We start from the raw sequence: 27,118 nt of genomic DNA, 5'->3' as shown, positions 1-27,118 counted from the left end.
TTCCATATATCCCATATTCCTCTTCAGAGAACTACAATGAACTACAGTTCGTCTTTATGGCTATATACACTTGTTTATTTCAACTTATTAAATATATATGCAACAATAGTGGCTGCCTTTAGTTAAATATTTTATCCTCACTGTTAACCCGACCATCTTGCTCCACGAGGCCCATCTGTCTTTCTTTCATCATTTTATTTGATAGGAAATGGCTGTAGCCACTTTTTCACTCATTTGTTTTTATCATATCACGTCATTTTAGTTTGCTTTCTTGGCAGGCGGGTCTTGTCTGGACAAATTCTGTAGTCAGACTTCCAGCTACCATGGCAGTGCTTCATGAGCTGTACCTCTGAATAATGTAAATTGTCACCATCTTTTGTAACCTCACAGCATATAATAATAAAGAATCAAATTACAATATAACCTCCTCCTCTATGTTCTGCAATATATAGCCTCGAAATTGTTTCTAATTCTTTCTTTTCATAAAATTTAAAGACAACATGTCATCAGGCAGAGCTAACTATTGTTCCCATAGCTAAAAATATGTTCTTCAAATTAGATTGAAAATTGAGAAAATGGATTTCCTTTTTCACTTGGATAGTTGACTTTTTAAAGACATAACTAGTTCTAAAAGTTGTAGGCTTAAAACCTAAAATCGGAGATTAAAATTCTTTATACAATCATTTTATTATGAGCACCCAACAGCCCAATAGCTTACCTTGCAGTATATGAAAAAGCTGAACCTTCAAAATAAATTATTGTTTTGTAATACCACACTTTCATCATTTGAAATTCTTTACTTCAAAATGGTTCTAGAAAACCAGTTGCCTGTAAATTTAAGATATTCCTGTATACACATCGGCCACTCTAACTAGGATGATAAAGGATGACAAATTTTAAGCCTATTTTATTTGATTTGGAAGCATTGTTAATTGAAAGCACTGAGAAACAATGACAATTACCAAACAACAAATTAGCATAACTCTTTTAGATCTAGACGTTACTTTATAAAGCAAAGGTCATACATTTGTTCAAAACCTGAAAAGAACCAATCATTTTTTTTCTATTTTCTTCCTTTTCCCTTGCTTGAGACATTTAAAACTACAGTGCTATCAAATGAAAATCTTGCTTCTGGCTTCTTCTCAGGAAAACAAAACCAAACGAAACAAAAGAACAACACCCAGAAGATCTGGCAGGTCATATTTCCATGGGCAACAAGCAGCTTGGGATTGAGTAGCTGAGTCTTTCGGGTAAATTATGATCTGTGCCGTACTGCACAACAACCCAAACAAATCCAATCCCTGAAATTACCTTATCATTGGGTTTAGGGTCTACTCTAAATTCACATGTTGTCTCACTAAGATCCTTTATTGACTACATTTGCAAAGAGCCTATGTTTAAATGAGATCATACTCCCAGGTACGCAAAGGTAATAGAAGGGTCAGACTTTGTACCTATTTTTGAAGGTCACAATTTAAACCATTAAATATTTATTTATCTTTTTGACAGATTAAAGTAAATCTGTGCCCTATTTGTGTTTTAACTATTTAAGCTTATTTTCTAATTTAAAAGCAAGTACTGAATAAACTCTGGCTGTAACTGTGAAGTTTTACTTTGATTCTGAATCTAGGATCAGTGCTGGATTATCAACAGTTGAAGCCAATAAGCCACCTGTTAACCATAGAGTAAACTGCACTGAAGGAAGTCTTACCATCTAAGCCACATATTTTAGTTCTGAAATGACAGAGTAACTGTTATTTTTCTATCTTGGCCAATGTTTTTGAAGAGGAGTTTCATAGTATAATAGTCAGCTGGAAGGCGAATGCATCTTTGACTTTACAAAAATCCGTGACAAAGTACTTAGAAATATAAAAGGGCTTAACTTTTGATTAGCTTAAAATAGCCCATTATGGGACTACTTACAGCACAAAATTTGGCAAATGCTGCAAATCAAGGTCCTTCCTCCCCAGAGTCACCACTAACTTCAGGTTATCAAATAATCTGTTGGTAGTTTGGAAATTTCAGAGAAAAGGTAATTAAAAACTTAATTTTTCTCACATACATTTCATTAATGTAAAATGCAAGAGCAGTTATTATAGTCCCCAAACTAGTACTTCCTATTATTATTCCTTAAGTGATCCTTAAGATCACTGAAGATAGGTACAAATTTAAAAAGATGAATTGATCTCAGAGAATAAATTTTTAAATCATTTGCCAGAGACTGGACTTGTTATCACAATGTTATTGACTACAGAAATAATGACCCAATTTCAGAAATTATTCATACTTTTCTGATGAACATTGCAATAGAAATATCACTATTCATCAAACATATAAACAATATTCCAGTGTAAAGTTTGAAATTCAATGTGCATAGGTTTATTTGCAAGCAAAAATAAAACAAACAGAATTAGATTTCCAACGCCTGTAATTCTAGCTACTCAGGAGGATGAGATCTGAGGATCATGGTTTGAAGCCAGCCTGAACAAGAAAGTTGGTGTGATTGTTATTTCCAATTAGTCACCAAAACCCTGGAGTGGAGCTATCAAGTGATAGAGCAGTAGCCTTGAGTACAAAAGTTCAGGGATAGTGTTCAGGCCCTGAGTTCAAGCCCAGAACCAATACACACACACACACACACACACACACACACACACACACACACACACACACACACACAAAACCCATAGTCTGGGAATGTGGCTTAGTGGTAGAGTGCTTGCATGAAGTTCTGGGTTCAATTCCTCATTGAAGGCCAGAAGTGTTGCTGTGGCTCAAGTGGTAGAGTATTATCCTTGAGTAATAGAAGCTCAGGGACATTGCACAGGACTTGAGTTCAAGAGTTAGGAGTTCCAAAAAACAATCCACAATTAGAAATATTTACAAAATAGATTGTTGAGCAAGAGATATAGAAAAATCTATCCCTTTGTGTGGGTTTGCTCCTGGAGAGGACCTAGCACCACAAAGCTCTTCCATTTTCAAAAAATGCATATCTGGCAAACTAACTACAGTTTAGCAGAATAAGTTCAAAATAATGATTCCATCATAAAATTGATTAACTGGATCAATATAAGGATACAGGCCTGCCTGGTATCATTCCCCATTGCACCTTTCACAGGAAAAAGATGTAGAGGTTTGGTTGTCACTGAGATGCTTGTTAAATTTGCTACAAAGTTAACAAGTACCATGCTCACAGGGAAACACAAAAAACTCCATTATGTAATGACACTATTAAATGGAATTTATATTACAATCCCATGACAGAGCAATGGCTGTGGCATGCTCACAACGTGTGCTTGAATCAGGGTTGATGTGTGTGTGTATTGAAAGGTGTATCATTAGACATGTAGAGAAATCACACCCAAAGGCCTTCTCTGTGGAAGTGCTGTCAATTATCATCCTGATTTTTTTTTATCTTAACTCAGTATTGAAGGAAATGATTGAGATTGAAAAGATGGTTTATATCTTATTATATCTGCCAGGTACTGGATTTAGGGAAGTAGGGATAGGTGACTGATGAAGCAGATAAAATGTCTTGTTTTAATGTTGGACCATGTGGAAGTAAACATAGAAACCAAACAAGAGCTTCTACCCTAAGTGAATCACAATTTCTTATAGTTCAACTTGTTATTTTAGAAGACAGTAAGTAGTGTGGAGAAAATGAAGACAGTGTGAGCAGAGAGACAGAAATTGGGGTTAGAGAAGTGTCTAGGGACAGGGTAGTAGGAGGTAAGGGAAGATTTCTCTGGGACGATTGCTTAGGTGCTGTGGAGGAAAATTGGTATAGAACAGAGTACTGCTACCTGTTCCAAGGGCAGGTGATCACAGAGGTTTTGAAAAGTTAAAAATATTTGTTATAGGAGGGTGCCAGCGGCTCAGGCCTGTATTCTAAGCTGCTCAGGAAGCTGCGATCTTAGGATCACAGTTCAAAGTGAGCCTAGGTAGGCAAATCCAAGAGACTCTTATCTCCAATTAACCCACAAGAAGTCAGAAGTGGAGCTGTGGTTCAAGTGGGAGATCACCAGACTTGAGAGAAGAATCCAAGCAAGAGTGCAAGGCTCTGAGTTCAAGTCTGAAAGCTAGCAAAAAATGTTGTCATAAATTCAAAATGCCAAATAGATGGCTTATGAATATAAGCATCAAAGATACGTCCATTAACTTTGATAGATGAAACCCATTGTTACAGGGTCCAGGAATATACTCCTGGTTCCATAGGTCCAGACTAAGCATATATTTTCTTCTTTTTTATGTTTTTTATTATAAAAATAGAATACAGAGGGACAGTTACATGAGTAAGGTAATGAATACATTTCCTATCGAACATTGTTTCCTCCTCCTTTGTTTTTCCTCTACCATACCTTCCCTTCCCACCTCCCCAGCTACTTCCTTCCCCCTCCCAAGTTGAGTACACATTTTCTTTAGCTTTATATAGGAGGAAAAGGCAGTGGCAGGAGAGAAATGCATATTTTTTTGTTTTTGTAGTTTGGTTTTTTGTTCTACTCTTAGGTCTTGAACTCAGGGCCTGGATGCACTCCTTTAGCTTTTATAGTCAAGCTAGCACTGTACCACTTGTGCCACAGCTCCACTTTGGGCTTTTCAGGGCTACCTATTTGGAGATACATATCACTGACTTTCCTGCCTTGGCTGGCTTTGAATCAGGATCTTCAGATCTCAGCCTGCTGAGTAGCTAGGATTACAGGTGTGAGACACCAGCATCCAATAACAAATGCATAATTTTAAAGTCCCAGTCACACACGTGTTCATGTGGTGAGAGTTGGAAGGCAGTACTCATAGAGAGCCAGGCAGTTCATCATCTCAGGATTTCTCAGCTGGAACCTGGATACAGTAAGTCATTGGTCTGGTAGGTGGATATAAAGTGGAAGCTGAGATGCCAAGCTTTTATACTGCTTTTGGTTAATCTCTGAGCCCAAATGATAGTGCCCCTCAGTCAAAGGGCCTTCGGACCTGTTACAATATTATGCTCAAAATGGCACAAAATATTAAGATTGGGGAACTCCAGGTTTCTTCTTGGTAGACGAAGAAGTGAGACAAGTATTTGACTTGCTAAGGTTTTGGATAATCTACAATGCTTATTAGAGAATCTCAGAAATTGGACTTTATTTTAAGCAAAATGCAAATCCTACAAACAGAATATGGTTTATCCTTTCAAAATTGATTATTACATAAAAATAGATTGGAAAGTAATTGGACATATCTCCCAATTGAAGCTTTCAGAGTTTGCAGTGTGTGCTAAATTATCTAGACCAGTGGAAAATTGCTTTATAATGCTGGGTCCATATATAGTCTAAAATCTGAAACAATAGGACAGAGTAAAAAAATAATCACTGCCCTTTCTAAGACCTAAAATTACAACAGAGGAAATAAAAACAAAGCTATGGAACCCATAGCAAATGCTATAGAATTCAAAGTGAAATAGAAATCCAGGTATGGAATTATAAATGCATCCTATCTCACAGAAGTGGCACAGAGAGGAGTACACTGCACTAAGGCACAAACACCAAATTCTGGTTTGAGCCCCCGGTGTGCCATTTAAACCGCCTCATAGAATTGAACAATTTATTTTGCATCAATTTCTTTCTGGAAAATTTGTAGTTACACCAACCTCAAAGCATAATGTAACTATCACACAGGTTAATAATACATGGAAAAAAACCTAGAATAGCACCTAGTATAAAAAGGGATAAATAAGTAATAAGATTTCACAGTCTTTGTGATAACTTGATAGACTTGAAGTCATTAAAAATACATTAAGATGGACAGGTTCTGGTTCTCACACCTGTAATCCTAGCTATTCAATTTTTTTCAATTGATTCAGACTTATCCTGCTTGATTTCTTCTTGTGTAAGTTTTGACAGATATTTTGGAAGAAATTGGTCTATTACATTTAGATTATCAAATTTGTGGCATAGGTTTGTTCACAATATTCCTTTGTTATCTTTATTATACTTTAACATCATTGAAATTATCAGATATCTCTTTTATTTCTCATATTGTTAATTTATCTTATCCTCATCTTAAGTAGTATCTTACTGATTTTCTTGATCTTTTCAAAGAATTACTTTTGAATTTATCATTGCAGGTTTCGATGTATGGATTTTCTACAAGTTTCATTTATTTTTTCTGGGTGGTGGTAGTGGTATTAGAGATTGAACTCAGGAATTTTTCTAGTTAACTAAAATAGAAACTTGGTTTAATAACTTGAGGTCTACCTCCTACTGTATGCATTCAGTGCTAGAAGTTTCTTTCAAAGCACTGCTTCTGATGCATTTCACAGTTTGAGATATATTTGTTCGTTTCTTTGTTTAGGTGACACTGGAGTTTGACTCAGGCCCTCACATTTGCTAGTCAGGTGTCATACTGCTGATCCATATCTCCAGTCTTTTTAGCATTGGTTATATACTTCTGAGATGTGTCTCACCTCCTTCCCATATGGATTTTCATCATTGCTGAGATGACTGGTGTATACCATCTTCATTCCATTAAATGAAGTTTTGAAGACTTTTGTTTTCCACCCTGGCTGGCCTGGAACATCAATCTGCCTAGTCTCAGCCTTTCACATAGCTAAGACAACAGATATGTACCCTGGACACCTAGCAGTGTTTAATCTTTAAGTATCTTTCTATTATTAATTTATATTATGGAATTCAAGTTTAATTCTATTTGGTCCAAGAGCAGGTATTATATTATTTCTATTGTTTTCATTTATCTTCTTACCTGGAATTTTCTCTGTCTCGATGAAAGCTCATGTGTGACCTTTTTTTTTTTTCATGTGTGAACTTGAATACAATCCCTTCTAATGTAGATGTCAATTATATTTATCTGACTGATGAAGGATAATTTCATGGGTTCAGAATTCCAGGTTAGTGATTTTTGTTTTTAGTAGAGTTTAAGTATTTCACTTCATATTCTTACTTGTTTGGCTTCTAAAAATGAAATTCTTGTCTTTGTTCGTCCATAGAAAAATATATTATAATCTCTCTGTACAGTATTTTCACAATAAAAAAGTAAAAAAAGGAAAAACATATTATATAATCTATATCATGATTGGACTCTCTTACATGTATAAATTGATTATATATTTTAAATTATAGCTGTACGTATTATATGCGTATATAATATAAAGTTATAAATCTTGAGCCCCTTCTAATACTCAAAAACTTTCCTTTAGCAGTATTCTTTTTTATTTTTTATATTTTTGATGCTCCCCTCCCCCCATAACAGTATTCTTTTAGTTTGTTTTTCTGTGTGCCGGAATTGAGACTTGAACTCAGGGCCTTGGATTCTCTCTCTATTTATTTGAGATTTGAGGCTAGCATGCTACCATTTGAGTCATACCTCTGGCTATTTGCTGGTTAATTGGAGATAAGATTTTCTGGTATTTTTCTGCCCAGTCTGACTTCTTTGACCTGCCATCCTAGGATCTCAGCCTCTTGAGTAGCTATAATTACAGGTATGAACCACTAGCAGTGTTACAATGTAGAAAATAGAAGCAGGTCCAGGGCATGTATATGGTCAGTAGTCAGCTGACTAACTTTGAGAATTCCATTTTCAGAGTTTAGGAATGCTTCCCATTTTCTTATTCTTATATTGAGCTATCAGTTCTTTCTTTCATAAATGCACTTTAAGCAGATTTTGCAGGAGTAAGCTTCATTTTAAGATTCATATAGCTTATAAGTAGTGTAATGACTTTGTCCACAGGGAAAATAAGGTATTTCAGACTCATTGTCATAGGAACCTCGTAATCCTCTAGAAAGTTCTGCTCTCATGGGGTCAAGGAAGGTTTCCCTCTGATTGTCATAGACATCAGGAAAGTGTCCAGGGACTTGTCATCACCTGTACTACAGTTCTGCAAGATGCTTAGACCTTTTGGCTATTTTTAATTTATAACCATGAACTATTACAGCATGCCACATATACCTGTTTGTGTGAGGATTTTTTTCTTCTTTTAGGGGCCTTTATTGTTGTTTGCAGAATTCATTCTGGTAACTTGCTGTTACCAGAGTTTCTCCTGAAAGTGTAGCTCATACCTGACATTAATTTGGGGAAAGTTCTGTCATTATTATTTCAAATACTTTTTCTATTTCTTTTCCTTTACTCCTTATGATATTCCCATCATCCATATGTAACGTCTTTTGCAGTTATCCCATATTCCTTTGGTATCTTTTTTTTCATTCTTTGAAATGAAAAGGTATTTTACTATTTTAGGTTATACTATAAATCTTTTGTAAAATGATAATTGTTTATTAATATATTTTATAAAAAATAATTCATACTTTCATACAATATAATTGACTATATTTTCATTCTTCCATATTTTCAGTTTTGAATTGTCTTGTTTGTGAAATCCTTTCTCTGAAGTTTTTTCTAGGTGAGTTCTATATTCTCAGATCCTTTTATTTTTTTCCTGTCCAGAGACTAACCTTAAATCATTTTCAACTTACTTAGACACTCATTAACCTGTGTGTCTAACAATTATGTTGCTTTCATCAATTTTAAGTGTATATATATCAATCAGCAAGAGAACCAAAATATTCTCTCAATCTATGTGATGAATTCCTCTTCATTAACAAATGATTAAACAATTAAACAGCTTTGCTCAATGTTTCTATTAAAAATGTGCCATAAAAATTATTGCTACAGTACAATCACTATCAGTAAATAAATTATTCAATATGTGATTATCAGAGACTTCTGTAAAATCAAACTAAATGAATTCCAACTCACATTCTCCTTAGTTAATCTCAAAATAGTCCTAGCCACTCTAGAAAGTATGACAGACCTGAAGTGGAACAGACTAGAAGGCGAAGAAATGAATACAAGAACCCACAGCTATCTGATAAAATGTATGGTGGAAAAAGACAGCCTCTTCAACAAATGGTGCTGGGAAAACCAAATGTCCATATATATGACCTCTCTCACACCTTAAATTAATATCAATTCAGAGTGGATCAAAAACCTCAATATAAGATTTAAAACTTTACTACAGGAAAGAGTAAACATTAGAATGTATTGACATAGGCAGAAACTCCCTAAATATAACTCCAGGAACTTAGAAAATAGAAAAGAGACTTGGCAAACAGGATTGTATCAAGCTAAAAAGCTTCTGCACAGCAAAGGACATGGTTATTAACCTAAAAATACAACCTGTAGAAGACCTCTAGCCAAAAAAGAAATGCAAATCAAAACAGAATCAAGATTCCATCTCATTCTAGACATAATGGCCATCATCAAGAATACAAACAGCAACAAATGCTGACAAGAATGGAGTAGGAGGGGAGAAGGAACCTTAATTGGTGGAAATATAAATTAGTACAACTTTGAACAACAGTTTAACAAAAAGAATACTAAGGAGCTCAAATATGAGTGAGAGGGATGGGAAATAAGGAGAAGTGAGTAGACAAATAGAGGGATGAATGGTGGGCAAATATAGTAATAATATTCAATTTGCACATGTGGAAATGGAACTCAGACATATTAGAAAATAGGCAAGGAAATGGATATGTGGAGGGGAGAATGATGGAAGCATTAACTGATCAAAATGCACTGTACATGTAAAGGGACACATTTAGTTGAAACTCCTACAACTATCTAAAAATAATTAAAAAGGGAAGAAAGCATGCCAAACGACACAGGAATATTGGGTTAGAAAGATATACTATTTCTATCCATTTGAATTTATATGTCTCAAAATGTATCAAAATTTTTGACTGGGTGACCACAGCTTGTTCCTCTTCCAAGATCTTGAAGGGCTCCCAAGAGGATAAGCTTAAACTTCATTAGCTTCATACAAACCTATCTCTGCAGATTTTTACTTGACCCTCAAAATTATCTCTTAGCTTAGTGTTTTCAGAAGCCTGGGCAGCTCTGGGAAAATGTTTAGTGAATTAATGAAAGTGGTCAAATTTTAATCAACACAATGAGCAGGAAGTCCATCAGAGGTGTGGTAAAAATAATGTACAGAGGGGATTTTTAATACACTAAATCAAGCAGTATTATATTGTCAATGGTGTGTTAAGTCCTGTGGGTTCTAAAACAGAATTCCTGGCTTCCTCTTCTAAAATATCCTCTGATCTTTCCCATGACTCAGTTTCCTCATCTGGAAAATAAAATAGTATATATAATTCTAGTGACTTTTCGTGTGTTAACTATAGGTATTAGTTAACACAATCATTTTTGTGAGAAGTAAAATTATTAATACCTGTAAAGCTTAAAATTTCATGCCAAGTGTTGTTGTTGTTGTTGTTGTTGTGTGTGTGTGTGTGTGTGTGTGTGTGTGTGTGTGTGTGTGTGTGTGTGTGTGTGTGCGGTAAAATTGGGCTTGTTCACATGCTTGCTTGGTTTTTACTCAAGAATGGTGCTCTGCCACTTGAGCCATACCTTGCCTTCTAAGAGTTTCAATACAGAGTAAATATTTTAAAGGGTAACTATCTTTATTTTTCAAACAGAACATTCCTTCCTTTGCACAAATATTTTAAGGAAAACAAAAATAAACTATAATTCTTAAAATTAAAATGAAATTGATACTTGGAGTGAATTAAGTGATCCATAAACTAAAGATAAAAAACTTGATAAGAGCTGGTGTATGGACAAAGTGGTAGAATGCCACCCTGAGTTGAAACCTCAGTCAAACAAAAAAATGAGTTAATTTTACATTGAACACGGTGGCATATATATAATCCTAGCTATTCTGGAGGTGGAGATAGGGAAGATTGCATTTTTTAATTGTGAAAGTACCATATAGAGAGGTTACAATTACATGAGCAAGGTAATGTACATTTCTTATCAAGCATTGTTGCCTCCTTCTTTGTTCCCATCCCTTCCCCCATATGCGCCCCCCCACCAAAGTTGTAAAGTTCGTTTTTTGACATAACGTCTTGTACATCTCATTGTTGAAATGGATCCACCTGTATCCTTATTTAAACAATTTGTTTATTCCCTTCCCCTCCACAAATTATACCAACATCAACTACAGTGAAAACAGTGGTTATACTGTGGGGGAGGGACATACAAAGCAAGAAAGAAATCATCTTATAAATATGTTAGAAATAATCACAAGAAAGGGGCAGGGAAAGTGGCTCAGTGGTACATCACTTGCTTGCATGCATGAGGCCCTAGGTTCAATTCCCCAGCACCACATAAACAAAAAGAAAAAAGCCAGAAATGGTGCTGTGGTTCAAGTGATAGAGCGCTAACCTTGAGCTGAAGAGCTGAGGGACAGTACCAAGGCCCAGAGTTCAGGCCCCACAACCGGACCCCCCCCCTCAAAAAAAGAAAAAATCACAAGAAAGAAAAAAAAACATGAGTCCTTATCTTAGGGTTCATTTTGCCTAACATCAACTTATCTGACCGTTTCTGCTTGTCTCAGACATATACTAGTTATTGCAAATAAGGGAAACCATGGGACCTATGTTTCTTTGGGCCTGACTTACTTCACTTAATATAATTTGTACCAATCTTTCCATTTCCTAACAAATGGGGCAATGCCATTCTTTCTGATGGAAGCAGAGAATTTCATTGTGTATATATACCACATTTTCTTGATCCATTCATCTATGAAGGGACATTTGGGTTGGTTCCATATCTTATCTATGGTAAATAATGCTGCAATAAACGTAGTCGTGCTGGTAGCTTTAGTGTGGCCTTGTTTGTGATCATTTGGGTAAACGCCCAAAAGTGGTATTGCTGGGTCATAGGGGAGCTCTATATGGAGTCTTCTGAGGAACCTCCATACTATTTTTCAAAGTAGCTGATATGGAATAATAAAATACCCCGAATAGCAAACACGATCCTTAACAGAAAAAATAGTGCTGGAGGAATATCAATACCAAATTTCAAACTTTACTACAAAGCCATAGTAATGATACCAGCTTGGTACTGGCACAAGAACAGACTTCAGGACTAATGGGATAGAATTGAGAACCCAGAAATGAACCCACAGACCTATAGCCATCTAATCTTCGATAAGGGAGCTAAAAAAAATAGAATGGAAGAAAGACAGCCTCTTCAGTAAATGGTGCTGGCAAAATTCGTTAATCACTTGTAGAAAACTAAAGCTAGATCCTTATATATCACCCTGTACTAGAATCAACTCCAAATGGATCAAAGACCTGGGTGTCAAAGCAGACACCCTGAAAAAATTACAAGATAAAATAGGAGAAACCCTAGGTCTCCTTGGCACAGGCAGAAATTTTTGTAAAAGAGATCCAGAAACACAGCAAATCAAGGAAAGGTTGGACAATTGGGAGTGCATGAAATTGCAGAATTTCTGCAAGACAAAGGTCATAGCTGGCAAGATCAATAGGAAGTCCACTGATTGGGAGAAGATCTTCAATAGCCATACAATGGACAAGTGTCTCATATCTACAATATACCTGGAACTCAATTAAATCCCCCAACAACAAATCCTCAAAGAAACAACTGCCCAATAAATAAGTGGGCTAAAGAATGAAAGAGAAATTTCTCTGAAGAGGAAAGAAGGATGGCCAATGAAGAAATAAATGCTCAACCTCCCTAGCCATAAAAGAAATACAAATCAAAACAACATTGAGATTCCACCTCACCCCAGTAGATTGGCTATAATTAAGAACTCTATTAACAACAGATGCTGAATGGGATGTGGACAGAAGGGAACCTTACTGCATTGTTGGTCGGAGTATAAACTTGCTCAACCACCTTGGAAAGTAGTATTGAAGATTGCATTTTGAAGCCAGCTTGGGTAAAATGTGAGTTTCAAGATCAACCAACAAGCAGGGATAATGGTACACATTATAATTTGAGCTATGAAGGATGAGTATGTAGAGGATTGTGATCCGAGGCTGGCCCCTGGCAACAACAGAAATGGATACCTAAACCTACATGCTCAACGTTATCTTTTGCAAAATGTGGAAGAGAAGCCCTTGAAGGCATATGTGTGTGTGTGTTCTATCTGAATGTCAAGGGTTGAAGTGTTGAAGTAGCATGGAAAATAAAAACATGGACCTCTTCTTGTTGAACTGAGGAGCATAACGTAAATTCTTTTTTTTTTTTTTTTTTTTTTTTGTCGGTCGTGGGGCTTGAACTCTGGGCCTGGGCGTTGTCCCTTAGCTCTTCAGCTCAAGGCGAGCGCTCTACCACTTGAGCTACAGCGCCACTTCCTAACGTAAATTCTTCTATGAACTCAGGAATGCAGCTCGGCTGAATCCCAGCTTTGAGATATTGCAATAACAGACTTTCATCAATTTTTCCTGCTACTGGAAAAAAGATACTAAACGAAATATTAGTGCTTAAGTCTCAAACACTTCCCTTTCTCATCCACTTCAGAGTTTACATGATGGAGAATGATCAAGTTTTCCTGGGGGGACAATGCTCACCAATATGGGGCAGGATTTATCAGGCATGTGCTCACTAATATCTGAGAAAGCAAGATTGGAATAAAGGGGATATTTGGGGGTTTTCTCTTGGGTGGTATTTTTTGTTTGGTTTCGTTTGGTTTTTGCTAATCCTGGGGCATGAACTCAGGACTAGGGTCCTGTACTTGAACATTTCTGCTCAAGGCTAGTACATTACCACTTAAGCCACAGCCCTATTTCTGGCTTTCTTTGGTGGTTAATTGGAAATAAATTTCTCAGGAAGTTTTCTTCCTGGCCTTTCAACTGCAATCCTCAGATCTCATCCTCAGCTAAGATAACATGTATGAGCCACCAGCAACCAACTGGAATACTTGGATTTTCTTGCTTTTTTTTGATCCTCTGGGGCAAGCCAGACAAAATGTAACATTTTCTTTTACCAAATAAGAAAGAGAAACTTTTAAATCCAACTGTATGTGATCTGTTAGAATGAAGTTTTAAATTTTATAAAAACTTCATATTTTCATTGTGCTAATACGCAGAATCTTCAAAATCCAGAAAATATTCATTCTGATTATTATTATTTTATTTTGTTGTCTCAAAAAGAAATTGAGGCATTCCTAAATGGTCGTGTTATTCTTTCCCATATTTTCTTTTAAAAGGTCTTTGATGTGCCTCTAAATGTTACTGGTTTCTGCAAGATAAAAGAAATTCCCTAGTACCACTTGAAATATAATGCTCTCCGTTAGAGTTTATGAGAAATTTCTACCTTCCACATAAATTATCACTTCAGTTAACTCTGTTAGTGTAAATTGTGTCTCTCTTAGGAGCCACAGATTTGCTAAACATTAGTCAAAGAAATAATAGAAGCCATTCTTATAGGAAATGATCAGTTAAAACAATACTTTTGTTTATGAGTATGTGTGTTGTGATTTGGAGTTTTTTCATAGAAGTCGTGGGGATGGAGCACAGGGTCTTGTGCACACTTCGCAAGAACACTACCACTGAGCTGCATCCCTAGCCCCTTGTGTGTGGTTTTGAAATCATGATGTCACAAGCCTGTAATAGAAATCAGTATAGCAATTCTGGGATTTGCCATGCATTTATGGAAACGCTGAGGAAAGATGAATTTTTAAAAGTTCCTGGATGTGGTTTTCATATCCTAACATTAGGGAAACATTGAGAAAGAACAAAAATTAGTAGGTTTCTTGAGTGCTGAGAACAACCATTATCATTTGGGTTTTTTTTTTTGTTCTTTTGTGCTAGTACTGGGGCTTGAGCTCAAGTCCCTTAGCCCTTTTCACACAAGGCTGGCTCTCTACCATGTGAGTCACAGCCACAATTCTAGTTTATTTTGTATATAATTGGAGATAAAAGTCCTGACTGGATTAGCTGCAAACTGTAATCCTCAGGTCACAGCCTCCTGAGTAGCTAGGATTACAAGCATGAGCCACTCATGTTGAGCTGTCATTTTGGTTTTTATCAGCCCATGAAACACATCTTTAATACTAATTTTCATGTTTTGACATTTTAAACTGTGGTGAATTATAAATAACCAAATTTCCAATATATAAGTGTTTAAGTTACATTGCTCATATTCATAGTGTTGTGCAACCATCACCAGTATTTAAATTTTTTATTGCTTCAAACAGAAACTGTAGAGCACATGGGCAGCAAAGATGGCGCTGGGAGTGAGTAGAGTGGGCAGAGCCCAATTTACCTTCTGATCAGTTCCTAACCAGTCCGTGAAGGCTTAGGTGCATGATAGGGTATGACCTTGACAGTGATTGGTTCCTCTTCCTCCTTTGCCTTTTTGTCTTTAAAAAGGGCTGCTCTCTGTTAATAAATGAGTTTTCTACCTGCTGGATTTGGCTCCCTCCTGGGTCTGATTGTCTCCCGGGCTGAGGGAGGCTGGGGAACGGGCGAGCGCCGTACTTACCTTTCCTCAGACCCCGTCCATCTTTCGTGGGACGGACAAAGACCCGACAGAAACTGTATCATCATTAATCAATAAATTGTCACTCATCTCTTCCTCCCTCTAACTGTGGACAATCTCTAATCTGCTATCAGTTTCTGTTGTCTATTCTAGATATTTCTTATAAGTACAATCATACATGAGCTATGCTTTTGTGTCTGGTTTGAAATACTTAGTTTTATAATGTTTTTCAAGGTTGGTGCAATCCATGTTACAGCATGGACAGAGTGTAATTTATTTCTTGTGGCACATTAATTTCCACACTATGAGATGCCATATTTTGTTTATTCATTCATCTATAAATGAACATTCGGAAGGTTTCTCTCCAGTATTTATAAATAAGGCTACAATGAACACTGGCATCCATGTAAGTTCTATTGTCCATTGTTTGTTTGTATCTTTACAAATAGAATTGTTGAGTCATATTGTAATTCTATGTTAGACTCTTTGAAGATTCACCAACTTGTTTTCTATGTGGTTGTAACATTCTACATTCTCATTACCTTAGCTGTGCCAAGTCTTTTTTTCCTAGTCCTGGGGCTTGAACTCAGGGTCTGGGCACTCTTCCTGAGCTTCTTTTTCTCTACCACTTGAGCAACACCATCAGTTCCAGCTCTCTCAATTTATGTGGTACTGAGGAATTGAACCCAGGGCTTCATGCATGCTAGGCAAGCACTCTACAACTAAGCCACATTCCCAGACCATTTTCTGTATTTTTTTTAAGTCACAGTCATTGTAGAAGGCATGAAGCAGTATCTTCCTGTGATTTTGATGGCATTTTCCTAGCAACTTTGGGGTTGCTTAGTGGTGCTTTATCTCTCTGCTTTGAAGAAATGTTTGTTGAAGTTCCACAACTATTTTAAAGTGAATTTCCTTTTGTGTTACTTGATTGAGGAGTTCTTCATATATTCTCTGAGGTTAAAATCTATAATATATAGTTATTTTCTCACATTATTTAGGTTTTCTTTTACCTTTCTTGGTAATGAAACTTGGTCTGTTTAAGAATAGTATCTAATTTTTTTCTTTGGATAAAAAGGGATACAAAAGTTCTTAAAATAATAATAACAGCCATAATTAAAAATGCCATGGGTTTTTCTGTCAGAGGTTCATTGTTCTTAGTGTATAATAGATTAATTAACCTCTTTTCTTGTGTGTGTAAATGAAAGCTGCATTTAGTTAGGACCTCTAGAGTTTTTCAGAGGTTAAAAATGATAAAATTTGATAAAACTAAGTATTTATTTCACTTATAGAACAACTTTCTCTCCTCAACCTGAGTAATTATTTATACTATACTATTGGAGTTAGCTAATATTAATTAGAGGAAGGACTTTTTATCAAAGGAAGGGATTGCATAAGTTGTGGGAATACATGATGTATTGAGGAATACTTACAGGTTTCTGATATATTTTAGAAAAAAATTAAATTTAAGAGAATCTTCATCAGGCTGGGAAGTTGGCTCAGGGGTAGAGTGCTTGCCTGGCATGCCTGAGGCCCTAGGTTCAATTCCTCAGCATCACATAAGCAAAAAGAAAAAAGCCAGAAGTGGCATTGTGGCTCAAGTAGTAGAACGCTAGCCTTGAGCTGAAGAGCTGAGGGACAGTGCCCAGGCCGAGTTCAGGCCCCACAACCAGACCCCGCCCCACAAAAAAAGAGTATCTTCATCATAGAATCTACAGAAGTTAAATGAGTCGTGAACAAAGTTGAAGTTTGCCCAAACGCACAGAGTACAGAGATGAGACCAAAGTGGGTAAGTACTACCTGGATCTCCTTACTGTGAAATATCCTCCACATATTAATGGGATAAATGGAACTTTTCCCAAGCACACACAATTCATACCCTCAAGATAGAAGCGATTCCATTCAAGTATAGGCTTTGGAGGAATTTAACATTCAACAATAATTTTAAGAGATTCTTGATTATAGTAGACAAAAAGGATTATATTGACCTTTCAGTCTCAAAGCTTTATCCCTATTAGAAAATCTTCAAAAAATGATTTTGTGACTTTGGAGAAAATAATTAACTATAAAGCTTCATAAATTATATTAGGAAAATAAGTTCATAAAATGAAGAGTTGATGCGGAGTTATGAAAGACTTCATAGTATTTTTCAAAGTCTCTTGGAATCAAAATCTCTTCTCAGTGTTTTGAGAAAGTAGAAATGTATCTAGTGTTAGAATCATGGATACCTAAAACATTGAGTCATCCCAAAATTCATTGTATCCCTGAAAAGTACGTAGAGTTCTAGTATCTTAATGGCACTCTCATGTGGAACCCAACTATTTGTCTTGGCATTTAAAACTGGGGAAGTGTTTTCCAGGGAATGAACCTTTAAAATATTCTTTTCTAAATAAAACAAAGGAAAAATCTTTCTTAAATAATTCTTTAAAAGGATTCATCAGCTGCAGAAATCTGACCTTATGGGTATCCGGGATGTGCAGGTACAGCAATGCCCTTGTGGAAGGGCTCTGGGAATATGGAACTACACTGAGCTCCTGGCTAGAATATGCTGCCAACTACAGGCAGAGCCCTGTGCAGTTAGGTGACCTATTGAAGTCCTCATTTATTTCTTTGTCATTGAAGGCAACTTTTTTGGGGGGGGAGGTCCGGTCGTGGGGCCCTTCTGGGCCTGGGCACTGTCCCTCAGCTCTTCAGCTCAAGGTTAGCGCTCTACCACTTGAGCCACAGCGCCACTTTCGGCTTTTTTCCTTTTGCTTATGTGGTGCTGAGGAATCGAACTCAGGGCCTCAGGCATGCAAGGCAAGTGCTCTACCACCGAGCCACCTTCCCAGCCCATTGAAGGCAACTTTGAGATAGTGGTGCAGGCCCTGGAATCAGCAGGTATGGCTGCTCTGCAAATGCACTGCCCCTCATTCAGGGAAGACAGCTTGAGCCCTGGGTAGCTTCTGCAGGTGTTAGGCCTAGCCAGGACAGGTTAGCTGTGCAAGCTGGAAGTGGCCCACAATGTGCGGCTACATGCTGGCATGTGCAGCAGTTGTTAGCCCAGGTGGGATTCCCTCGTCTGACTTCACTCATCCTCCACATTAAGGCCTTTGACACACCCTTCACTTCTGTCCCAACTTCTAAGCATGAAGACTGCCTCCTTGGCTCCATCTCCTGAGAGCTCAGTCACATGACTTACCTGATAGAGCTGAGTGTGGCCCTCTCCATGCTGACAGGGAAGATCCAGATTCTCCTAGGGTGAATCTCAGAGACTGAAAGGAGGAGGGATGGGTCAAGCACTCTGGTCATTGGCTTCACAGGCTGTAGGGGCACTGAGTGATAGGTAGAAGAACAGCTTATTCACAAAGCCCCAAGCTCAATGCTCTCTGGAGCTGCACATAAGAGAGCACAAAAGAGAAATAAAGAAGTTGGAGGACCAGGAGTGATCCAGAATAGTGAGGGACCTCAGGGGACTGCTTCTAGTTAGAAAGAGACAATGTGTAAGGTAGGCATCAAAACCAGGCTTGCAATCCCAACACTCAGAAGCCTGATGATATCAAGAGGGGCATGCACAGACAGTGAGGTACTCAGTCAGAGACAGGGCCCAGCTGCCCCTTTGCTGATGCTTGCTGCCAACACTATCTAAATCAGAATTAATGGATTGTGGATATGGTGCCTCAGTTGGGGATGTCTGGCTTTCCCTTCCTGGCTCTACAGTAATGGATTCTTCTATTGTTAGAGTAATGGCTCTTTTTTCTTACTAATGCCTCATTTCCTCTGTAGCAAGCTCTCAGAGTGGATGTTCTCTCCAGGATCATGTACATAACTCCTTTCATATGAAAATGGTTGTTGATAAAATCTGCCATTTAGGTGAGATGAAGACAAAGGTTTCATTGGTTCAGGTTAATTCTGAACCACACAGCAAGCCCAGCAGCTGTAGACTGTCTGAAAGCAAGGGAGCCAGCCTGCATCCCAGTGAACCATATTTATGGACACAGACATTTGCATTTCATGTAGCATCATGTGTCACAAACTATTTTCATAGACTGCATGCAGTCAGGTAAGAACAAGACTTGCCCTGCAAGGTGTAGTCTTTGTTCTCTGTGGCAGACAAGCAGATGGATTGCTCACATCCATTGTTGCTCACATGGAACTCCTCTGATTAGTGCTGATTATTCCATGTTCTACAGCCCGTTCAGGACATGATTGAGAATGCTGGACCTGGCCAATTGTGCTCTGAACCATGTGGACATGAACTTCTTGGCAGACTGTATCCATGCTGCCCAGCTGGATGTGTTGCACCTCAGTAGACACAATCTGCTTCATTTATATCCCTCTACTTTCCTCAAGCTCCGGCAACAGGTTGCCCAGATAGTGCGGGTGTGGACCCCAGTGGAGTGTGCTATTACCCATAGCTATGTGGTCATGATGATCCTGGGCCTGTGTTCCTGCCTCTATCTCTAGGAGCTCAAGTTCCTTGCTAACCTGCTGTCAGCCTGCACCCTCAAGCGCCTCTTCTCTGCACTGTGTAAACTCCCTGAACTTCATTACATGGAGTTCCTGGTGCCTAAGAAATACTACCTGGAGAGTACCAGGATGAGCTGGCCATGTCCACATATGATCAGTAGAAATATGCTTGATTGCAGAAGAGCTGCATGCCGTGCTACTATGGGCCAAGCAGGAAGACATCCCCACCTCCCACCACTTTTCTGGAGTTTTCACCCAATAGTTAATGAGACCAGCCATGAGCTTGGTGCTTTCTTGCTTCAAACTTTCAAAACTGCTTTAGAAAACTTTCCCAGGGGCTGGGAAGGTGGCTCAGTGGTAGAGTGCTTGCCTTGCATGCTCGAGGGCCTGGGTTTGATTCTTCAGCACCACATAAGCAAAAAGAAAACCCCGGAAGGGGCGCTGTGGCTTAAGTGGTAGAGTGCTAGCCTTGAGCTGAAGAGCTGAGGGACAGTGCCCAGGCCCAGAGTTCAGGCCCCACGACTGGACCCCCCCCCAAAAAAAAGAAAACTTTCCCAGAACATTAACACAAGTAGAGTAGGCCCTTGAATTGTGCTAAGGAAATGTCTTGCATTTCAACCAGCCCTGTTTCCCAGAGATCAATCCCTATATCAGATCCTAAGGCTAAGATGTAAGCAACTGTAGTTTCAATGAAAAACCTTTGTTAGAGAAAGCTGTAGATACACATGACAGGCAATGTAGGAAGAAAACATGCCTTCTAAATGTGACATCGGAAGCCCTGGGGTTCAATTCTTTTTCCTTTTTTGTGCCAGTCCTGGGGCTTGAACTCAGGGCCTTTGCACTGCCCCTGAACTTCTTTTACTCAAGGCTAGCACTGTACCACTTGAGCCACAGCACCACTTCTGGTGTTTTCTGCTTATGTGTTGCTGAGGAATCGAACCCATGAATTCATGCATGCTAGGGAAGCATTCTATCACTGAGCCATATTCCCAGCCTCCTGGGATTCAATTATAGGACTAGGTGAAGCTGTTACAGCAGAGGTCCAGGCATTGTGGTAGAGTTTTCAATTGGATCTAGGGCAGCATGTGCTGGAAGCAGTAACAGGGAAAAATCAGATCACTTGTCACAGAATACAAATAAAAGGTAATGGGTATATTTCTTATCAAGCATTGTTGCCTCCCACTTTGTTTCCTCTTACCCTCCCTAATAAGAAATGTACTCATTACCTTGCTCATGTACTCATGTAATTGTAACTTCTCTGTAAGGTATTTTCACAAATGTGTGTGTGTGTGTGTGTGTGTGTGTGTGTGTGTGTGTGTGTGTGTGTGTAAATACAAATAAAAGAAGATCTCATAGAAAAACAAACAAGAGAAAAAGACTGAAAATGAAAAGTAAAATGGAAAGGGAACCCGACTTTTGGGCCTAGCAGAAACTCAGTAGATCTGGTAGGAATTGTTCTGCATGGTGTGCAATATTTCCTGGAGAATGTTTGCAGGGAATAGAAGCAGGGCTGGTTTTTGGTTGTTACCAGTGGCTTTGTGCTTGTTTTGCTCTGCATCCAGCTCAGTGAAAGCCTGATTTGAGGGTATCTCATGACTAAGAGATGCTCCAGTATTTCTTAGTAAAATTCATATTCCATTTTCTGCTGAGCAGCTAGATTCATTTGACCACCAGCCTCTACCACTCCCAAGCCTCGTCCTTTGGTTCTATTAATCAGAGCCAGCCCTAGCTCTGGGAACAGGCATTAGAACTCTATTCTGTTACAGTAACATTCTTACCTGCCAGTGGCAGTCAACAGAGAGACCCAGTTCTCCTTTAGAGATGCCAGAGACCTTCTGCAGCTAGCTGAATCACAACTAGCTACCAACACTTTTCTGTTCAAGAGTTCCTATGACTCTAACAGAAGTCACATACTGGGGACTCTTTTCATTGCTCTCACTAAAACGCCACAGCACTGTATAACCTGATGTCCCCACATTCTGCTGCAGGAAAGGTAACAGGCTGGAATCTGTGCAATTTGGCTTGAAAAATTTGTTACAGTGAGTGAAAGATTGATTCCTGCCTAATTCCTCCAGCTCAAGCAAGACACCAGGTACAAGAAAACAAGTGTGGCCACATGCCTGTCAGCAGGCAGGTTCCAATCGGTGCCTGGCCAAGGATATAACACTTGGTCCCCAGGGGACAATAGCCCTTCATCCAGTGTAGAACATTCAACTTGTGGGCCTGGTCAAGGAAGTCTCCTTGTGGCCTAAGAGAGCATAAGCCACTTTTTATTTTCTGCTTCTTTGTGAAAACAAGCCCTATATAAGTCCATCCAAAATATAGTCCCTCAAACAACCTCCAAACCTGAAAGGTCTATGCACATTGCTGGCAATAAACAGTCCCCACCTGTTGATCATTGGGTCTGGCCTATTCCTTTTCTGTTTTCCTCCATTTTCTTAACAGTGAGAATGCTGAAACAGGTATGTGGGTTCAGGAGACAATCATTCCCAGGTTGCCAATGGATGTTCATGGCTACTTCTAGATTTTAGGTCTGATCCTACTCTATTCTTACTTTGAGGTTACCTGAGATATCCTTAAAACAAACTCCCCTCATTAGTGTCTAAGACAACTTAATCACTGTTATTTCAATTCTTACAGGGTCTGAGAATGAGTCCATCAAAGTGGGCTTAGAGATTAAAGAAGTTTGTTAGGTGTTACAGAAGTTGTCCTGCCAGGGACACAGTGTAGACTTGGGAGCAAACACTATGACCCTAAACATGAACACAGCCTAGGCTATTGAAGGCAAAAAACACAAGCAGGTACAAGCTGCAAAGTTGTATTAATATGATAACATCAACTTTTTTTTTCAAACAAGGGACTTTTACAATGGCAATTTCCTGTTATTTCATTCCTCAGTTTCAAGCAAGAGATTATTGCATTCCTCAGTTCCCCATAAGAGGTTAATATTCTGACTCAGTGTCCTTGCTTGGTCTTGGGGTCTTTTATCCTAAGAGATCCTTACATTCCCCTTTCTTTTTGTAACTGAGTCAAATTCTTGACTCTTTTTCCTGACTCAGGAGGCTGTACTGGGCCTGAAGGGCCATCAGCTTGACAGTCCCAATTATTTTTTCTATAAGTGATATCAAAGACTTAACCACACAGGAACCAGTAATAACAAGTAGAAGAAATAGTATAATTGCTGGTGGCTAGAGATACTAGCCACCAGGCCAAAAGGCTTTGAACCCATACTAGATCTAGTTTAGCAGATGGTTGCTGGTGGAGTCCTTCACACAGTTTACCTAGAACCTTTATGTTTTCTTCTCCAGCCGTGATTCATTTACACAGTATCAGCACTCTTCCCTTAGAAAAACATAGGTTCCCTCTTTGGAAGCTGTGAGAAGGTCTAGTGCCCTATGATTCTGCAAGGCCACCCCCGCTAGAGAGTTCAGTTGTCTTTGTATGCATGCCAGAGACACTGAAGAGGCATGAGTATCCTCATCTACCCTCTCCTCAAATTCTTGAGCAAGTTTTAAACTATGTCTTACAGCACCTCCAGCAAAAGCTGCTCCTCCAACAGAGGTAACCAGACTCACCCCTAACATTATAGGAATAAAATCTGTCCTCTTGGTTAAGAGGTGGGATAACAATCTCTGAAAATTTTCACTTTTGGTATAAAGATTTAATTGGGGAACTGCTAATATCAAAATCCAAGAGGCCAAGGTTGGATTAATGTATGACCATAGGCTTCCATTGCACCAGAACATAGTAGGAGAAGGGGTGTGACATCAAGATACCTGAAGCAGTTTGTCATATTCCACAAGTTGAGTTGGTTGGTAAAATTAAATTGCTACAATCAGGGACATTACAATAGCAGAAGTAAGAAAACTGTCCCCTTGTCTCTTTGATTTTAAACTGCCAGTGGTAGTTAACATCATTTAGAGCACAGAAGCATAAATGAAAAATTATGATGAGAAAAGTCTTAGCTTGAGAGGCTTTTCAGGGTCCTTATACACCATCCATTTGTCTCTTCTGGTAGCAGGGCCACCTTAAGTGGTGAAGTGTGCATCCAGGACCAGATCCCATTCACCTTGACAGTGGTTGGAGCTGTTAGGATAGCAGTATAAGGTCCTTTCCACTGAGGATAGTTAGTTTTTTTTAATGTCATATGACCCACACAGTGTCTCATGATCAGTAATTAGGGCCAACTACAGGGGCTGCCTGCAGGAGTGCCTGAAATTGGGAATGGAGTTCCTGTTGAACAGTCTGCAGTGCCTGTAAAGACTGGAGCAGTCATCTATGTCAACATTGCAGTTTTTAAGCGAGGACACAAGAAGGATGGTCTGCCAAACATCATTTCACAGGGCATAAACCCTTTGGAATAGACAATGCAATGGGAGCGCAAAAGGGCAAAGGGAAGGAGTCATTCAGTCATGGTAAATTTAAGAGAATCCCCTCTCACAACGAGTCTACCTGGCTGCTCTAATTAGCTAAACCAGCATCTAGATTGAAGTGGGCATATCCTTCCTCCCTACCATACAGATAAACATAAAGAATAGTTCCACATCAATTCACCCATCCTGACTCTATGTATATGAAAGCTAGTTTAATTTCATACCAACTTACTCATAAGCTTCATTTTTAAGACATACTCCTACCATTTGTTACATACTTAAACTTTCTGGGGTTTGTCTTCTTCCCCTTTTCACTGTGACAAACATTTTAAGACAATCCTTATTTTTATATCCTTTTTTTTTAAAATCCAGATGAGATTTTTTTTTCAATTACTTTCTAAGGCTTTCTTTACTACACTCTTTCTTTCCCTGAGTTTCTTTGTGGCTTTTGGGCCCATTTTGCTTCTTTGGCTTGAGGAACCAGGTTATTAGAACTGCCTCAAGGCATCCCTTGGGTGGAGAATTTTGTTAAATTTTTAATTCTAATAGCAGGGGTGAGTTTCATTCCTCTTACTACCTCCATTGATAAAGATCTCTCCTTTATAGCTATTGTTGGAAGCGGCCTTTTACCACACCCAAACCAAGCAAGGCTTTGATTGTAGAGTGGATTTCTAGTTTCCTAATCTTTGAAGTGCCTGAGGCAAGCCAGTGATATCATCCTTGCCCTCAATATCTACTGTGGGAATAGAGAGAGTTACTGGATATCACTGAAATAATATACCACAGACTCAGTTTCAGCAGATCCAAAGCAGCTTTCCACTGGGAAGCAGTCAGAGGTGATGGAGTCAGGCAGGAGTCCAGTCCACTGTCACTATGGTCAACATGGTCAGGATGACAACATAGATTTCCTTCCAGATGACTATAAGGCCGTCCTTGAACTTTATCCAGAAGGGTGGGTAGAAGCAGCAGCAGGGTCCCACACCGACTCAAAAGGGTTATCACACATTTTTCTGGGCTGCAAATTTCTACTAAGACTGGTTAAGGATATGTGGCATAGGCTTGATAGGCGGGTGTCCAGCTGGTTTTTAAGGCAACATTTGAGGCAGTGGCCCAGGACAATTGACCAGGGTGACAACTTTTATTAGCTAGATAGTTCTTTTAATAAGGCTTGTAACCATTTCCAAAATGTGCAGTCTCCACACTTACACACTGTTAGCACTATGTCCCATGCCTCTTCCTTTTCAGATAAGGAAAAAATTATTTCTGACCCCTTTTTGTGGCCATCAGTACTTTAATACAAGAACACATACACAAAGACATTAGAGAGGGATATGATACAATTCAAATAACATCTGGAGCTTGAAAATATTGTGCAAATGTGAATGTCTTAGAATCAGTAAATGAGAGTGGTTATATAAGATGTTAATAGTATGTTCATAGTAAAAAAGCAGTGAAGAAGTATGTAGGAACTCTCACTACTCTTTGCAACTCTTCTTTGAGTTTAAAATAATTTCAAAACAAGAAGGCTTTCAAGACAAGATATGGCTTAAGTATATCCATCCCATATTTTTTGGTTTTGTTTTTGAGAAAAGTGTTAAATCTTTGAAGAGGAAGCATTCACCCAAAGGGAGACAAAACATTCAAATCCAACTTTGACTCCCTAACCTGTGGCATATATCTCTGAATTTTTTATTTCCCTATAACTTCTCAAAGTACAAGATAGTTCTCAATTTGACACTTCGAGATTTGACTCATGGAGGTCGTTGGCACCAAAGGTGAGCAAGTAAGAAGCAACATTAGCCAGGCACCAGTGGTTCACACCTGTAAACCTAGCTACTGAGGAGGCTGATCTGAGGATCACGATTCAAAACCAACATGGGCAGGAAACTCCCTGCAATTCTTTTTTATTTTGGCGTGGGGGTCGGATGGTGGGGCCTGAACTCTGGGCCTGGGTGCTGTCCCTCAGCTATTCAGCTCAAGGCTAGCACTCTACCACTTGAGCCACAGCGCCATTTCTTGCTTTTTTTTCTGCTTATGTGGTGCTGAAGAATCGAACCCAGGGCCTCAAGCATGCAAGGAGAGCTCCCTAGCACTGAGCCACCTTCCCAGCCCTCCCTGCGATTCTTATCTCCAAATAATCACCAGAAAACCAAATAGAGTTCTCGACCTCAGCTGAAGAGCACAAGGACAACGCCCAATCCCAAAGTTCAAGCCCTACTACCACCAAAAAAAAAAAAAAAAAAGAGAAACAACATTAAAGCTGTTTGTTTTTTGGGCTTTGTGTATAAGCTACACAACCCTCAATTGTGAAATCATACAGTTTGGCTTTCCTTACCATGACTTTTTCTCATAATATTCTGCATAATCTCCACTTATTTATGATGCATTAGGCTTTGCAGCAATAAATAAGCCCCATGATGAAAGTACCTCATTCTGTTCACAGCTTTGTACCCAGTATTCAGGACAACACTTGATATTCACTGAAAACAAAAGAGACCATTATAATAAGAGATAATGCCTCGATAAAAGACATAAGGTCTGGGGATATCAACTTCCCACCCCCGCCTCTACCTCGAGAGCCCTCAAACAAGCCCAGATGAGCTGGTTTCTAAGATGATGTCCAGGTCCAATAGGCACTTTGGGCAGGTGACGTCTCTCCTGGGGACAGAGCAGCCAAAGCTTTTGCAAAACTATTGCTGGAAACTTATTTTGGAACTCTTGTGACAAAAGAACACTGAGAATTGCTTTGATGTGCTGATGTTTTCATCATTTTCTTGGTACTTCAAAGACATAATAGTCGAGAAGCCAGCAGCAACAGCTAGCTCTGCTCAAAGCTTCAGGGTAATCCGTTTGTATGACTCTTCTAGCTCCACTAGGATTAAGGTGCACTCCCATCCATAGATGGTGAATTTGCCAACACAATGCTACAAATGACCAGACTTCATTTCTTTAGACAGCCTAAGTAGTTTGTGTGTAAGTAATAGGTAGCTACCTCTTACTGTCCCCTCCAATGTCCC

General features: G+C 38.8%; 1 pseudogene; it reads left to right on the top strand.

Annotated features, from left to right (window-relative positions):
- Positions 1 to 17,053: 17,053 nt before the first annotated feature.
- Positions 17,054 to 24,092, top strand: LOC138815531 (leucine-rich repeat-containing protein 14B-like; annotated as a pseudogene).
- The last annotated feature ends 3,026 nt before the right edge of the window (positions 24,093 to 27,118 follow it).

Source organism: Dipodomys merriami, unplaced genomic scaffold, assembly GCF_024711535.1.
Source record: "Dipodomys merriami isolate MVZ:Mamm:240054 unplaced genomic scaffold, mDipMer1.0.p SCAF_648, whole genome shotgun sequence".
Lineage (NCBI taxonomy): Eukaryota > Metazoa > Chordata > Mammalia > Rodentia > Heteromyidae > Dipodomys > Dipodomys merriami.
Note: the sequence above shows the minus strand (reverse complement) of the source record. Positions and strands in the feature narration are given on the sequence as shown.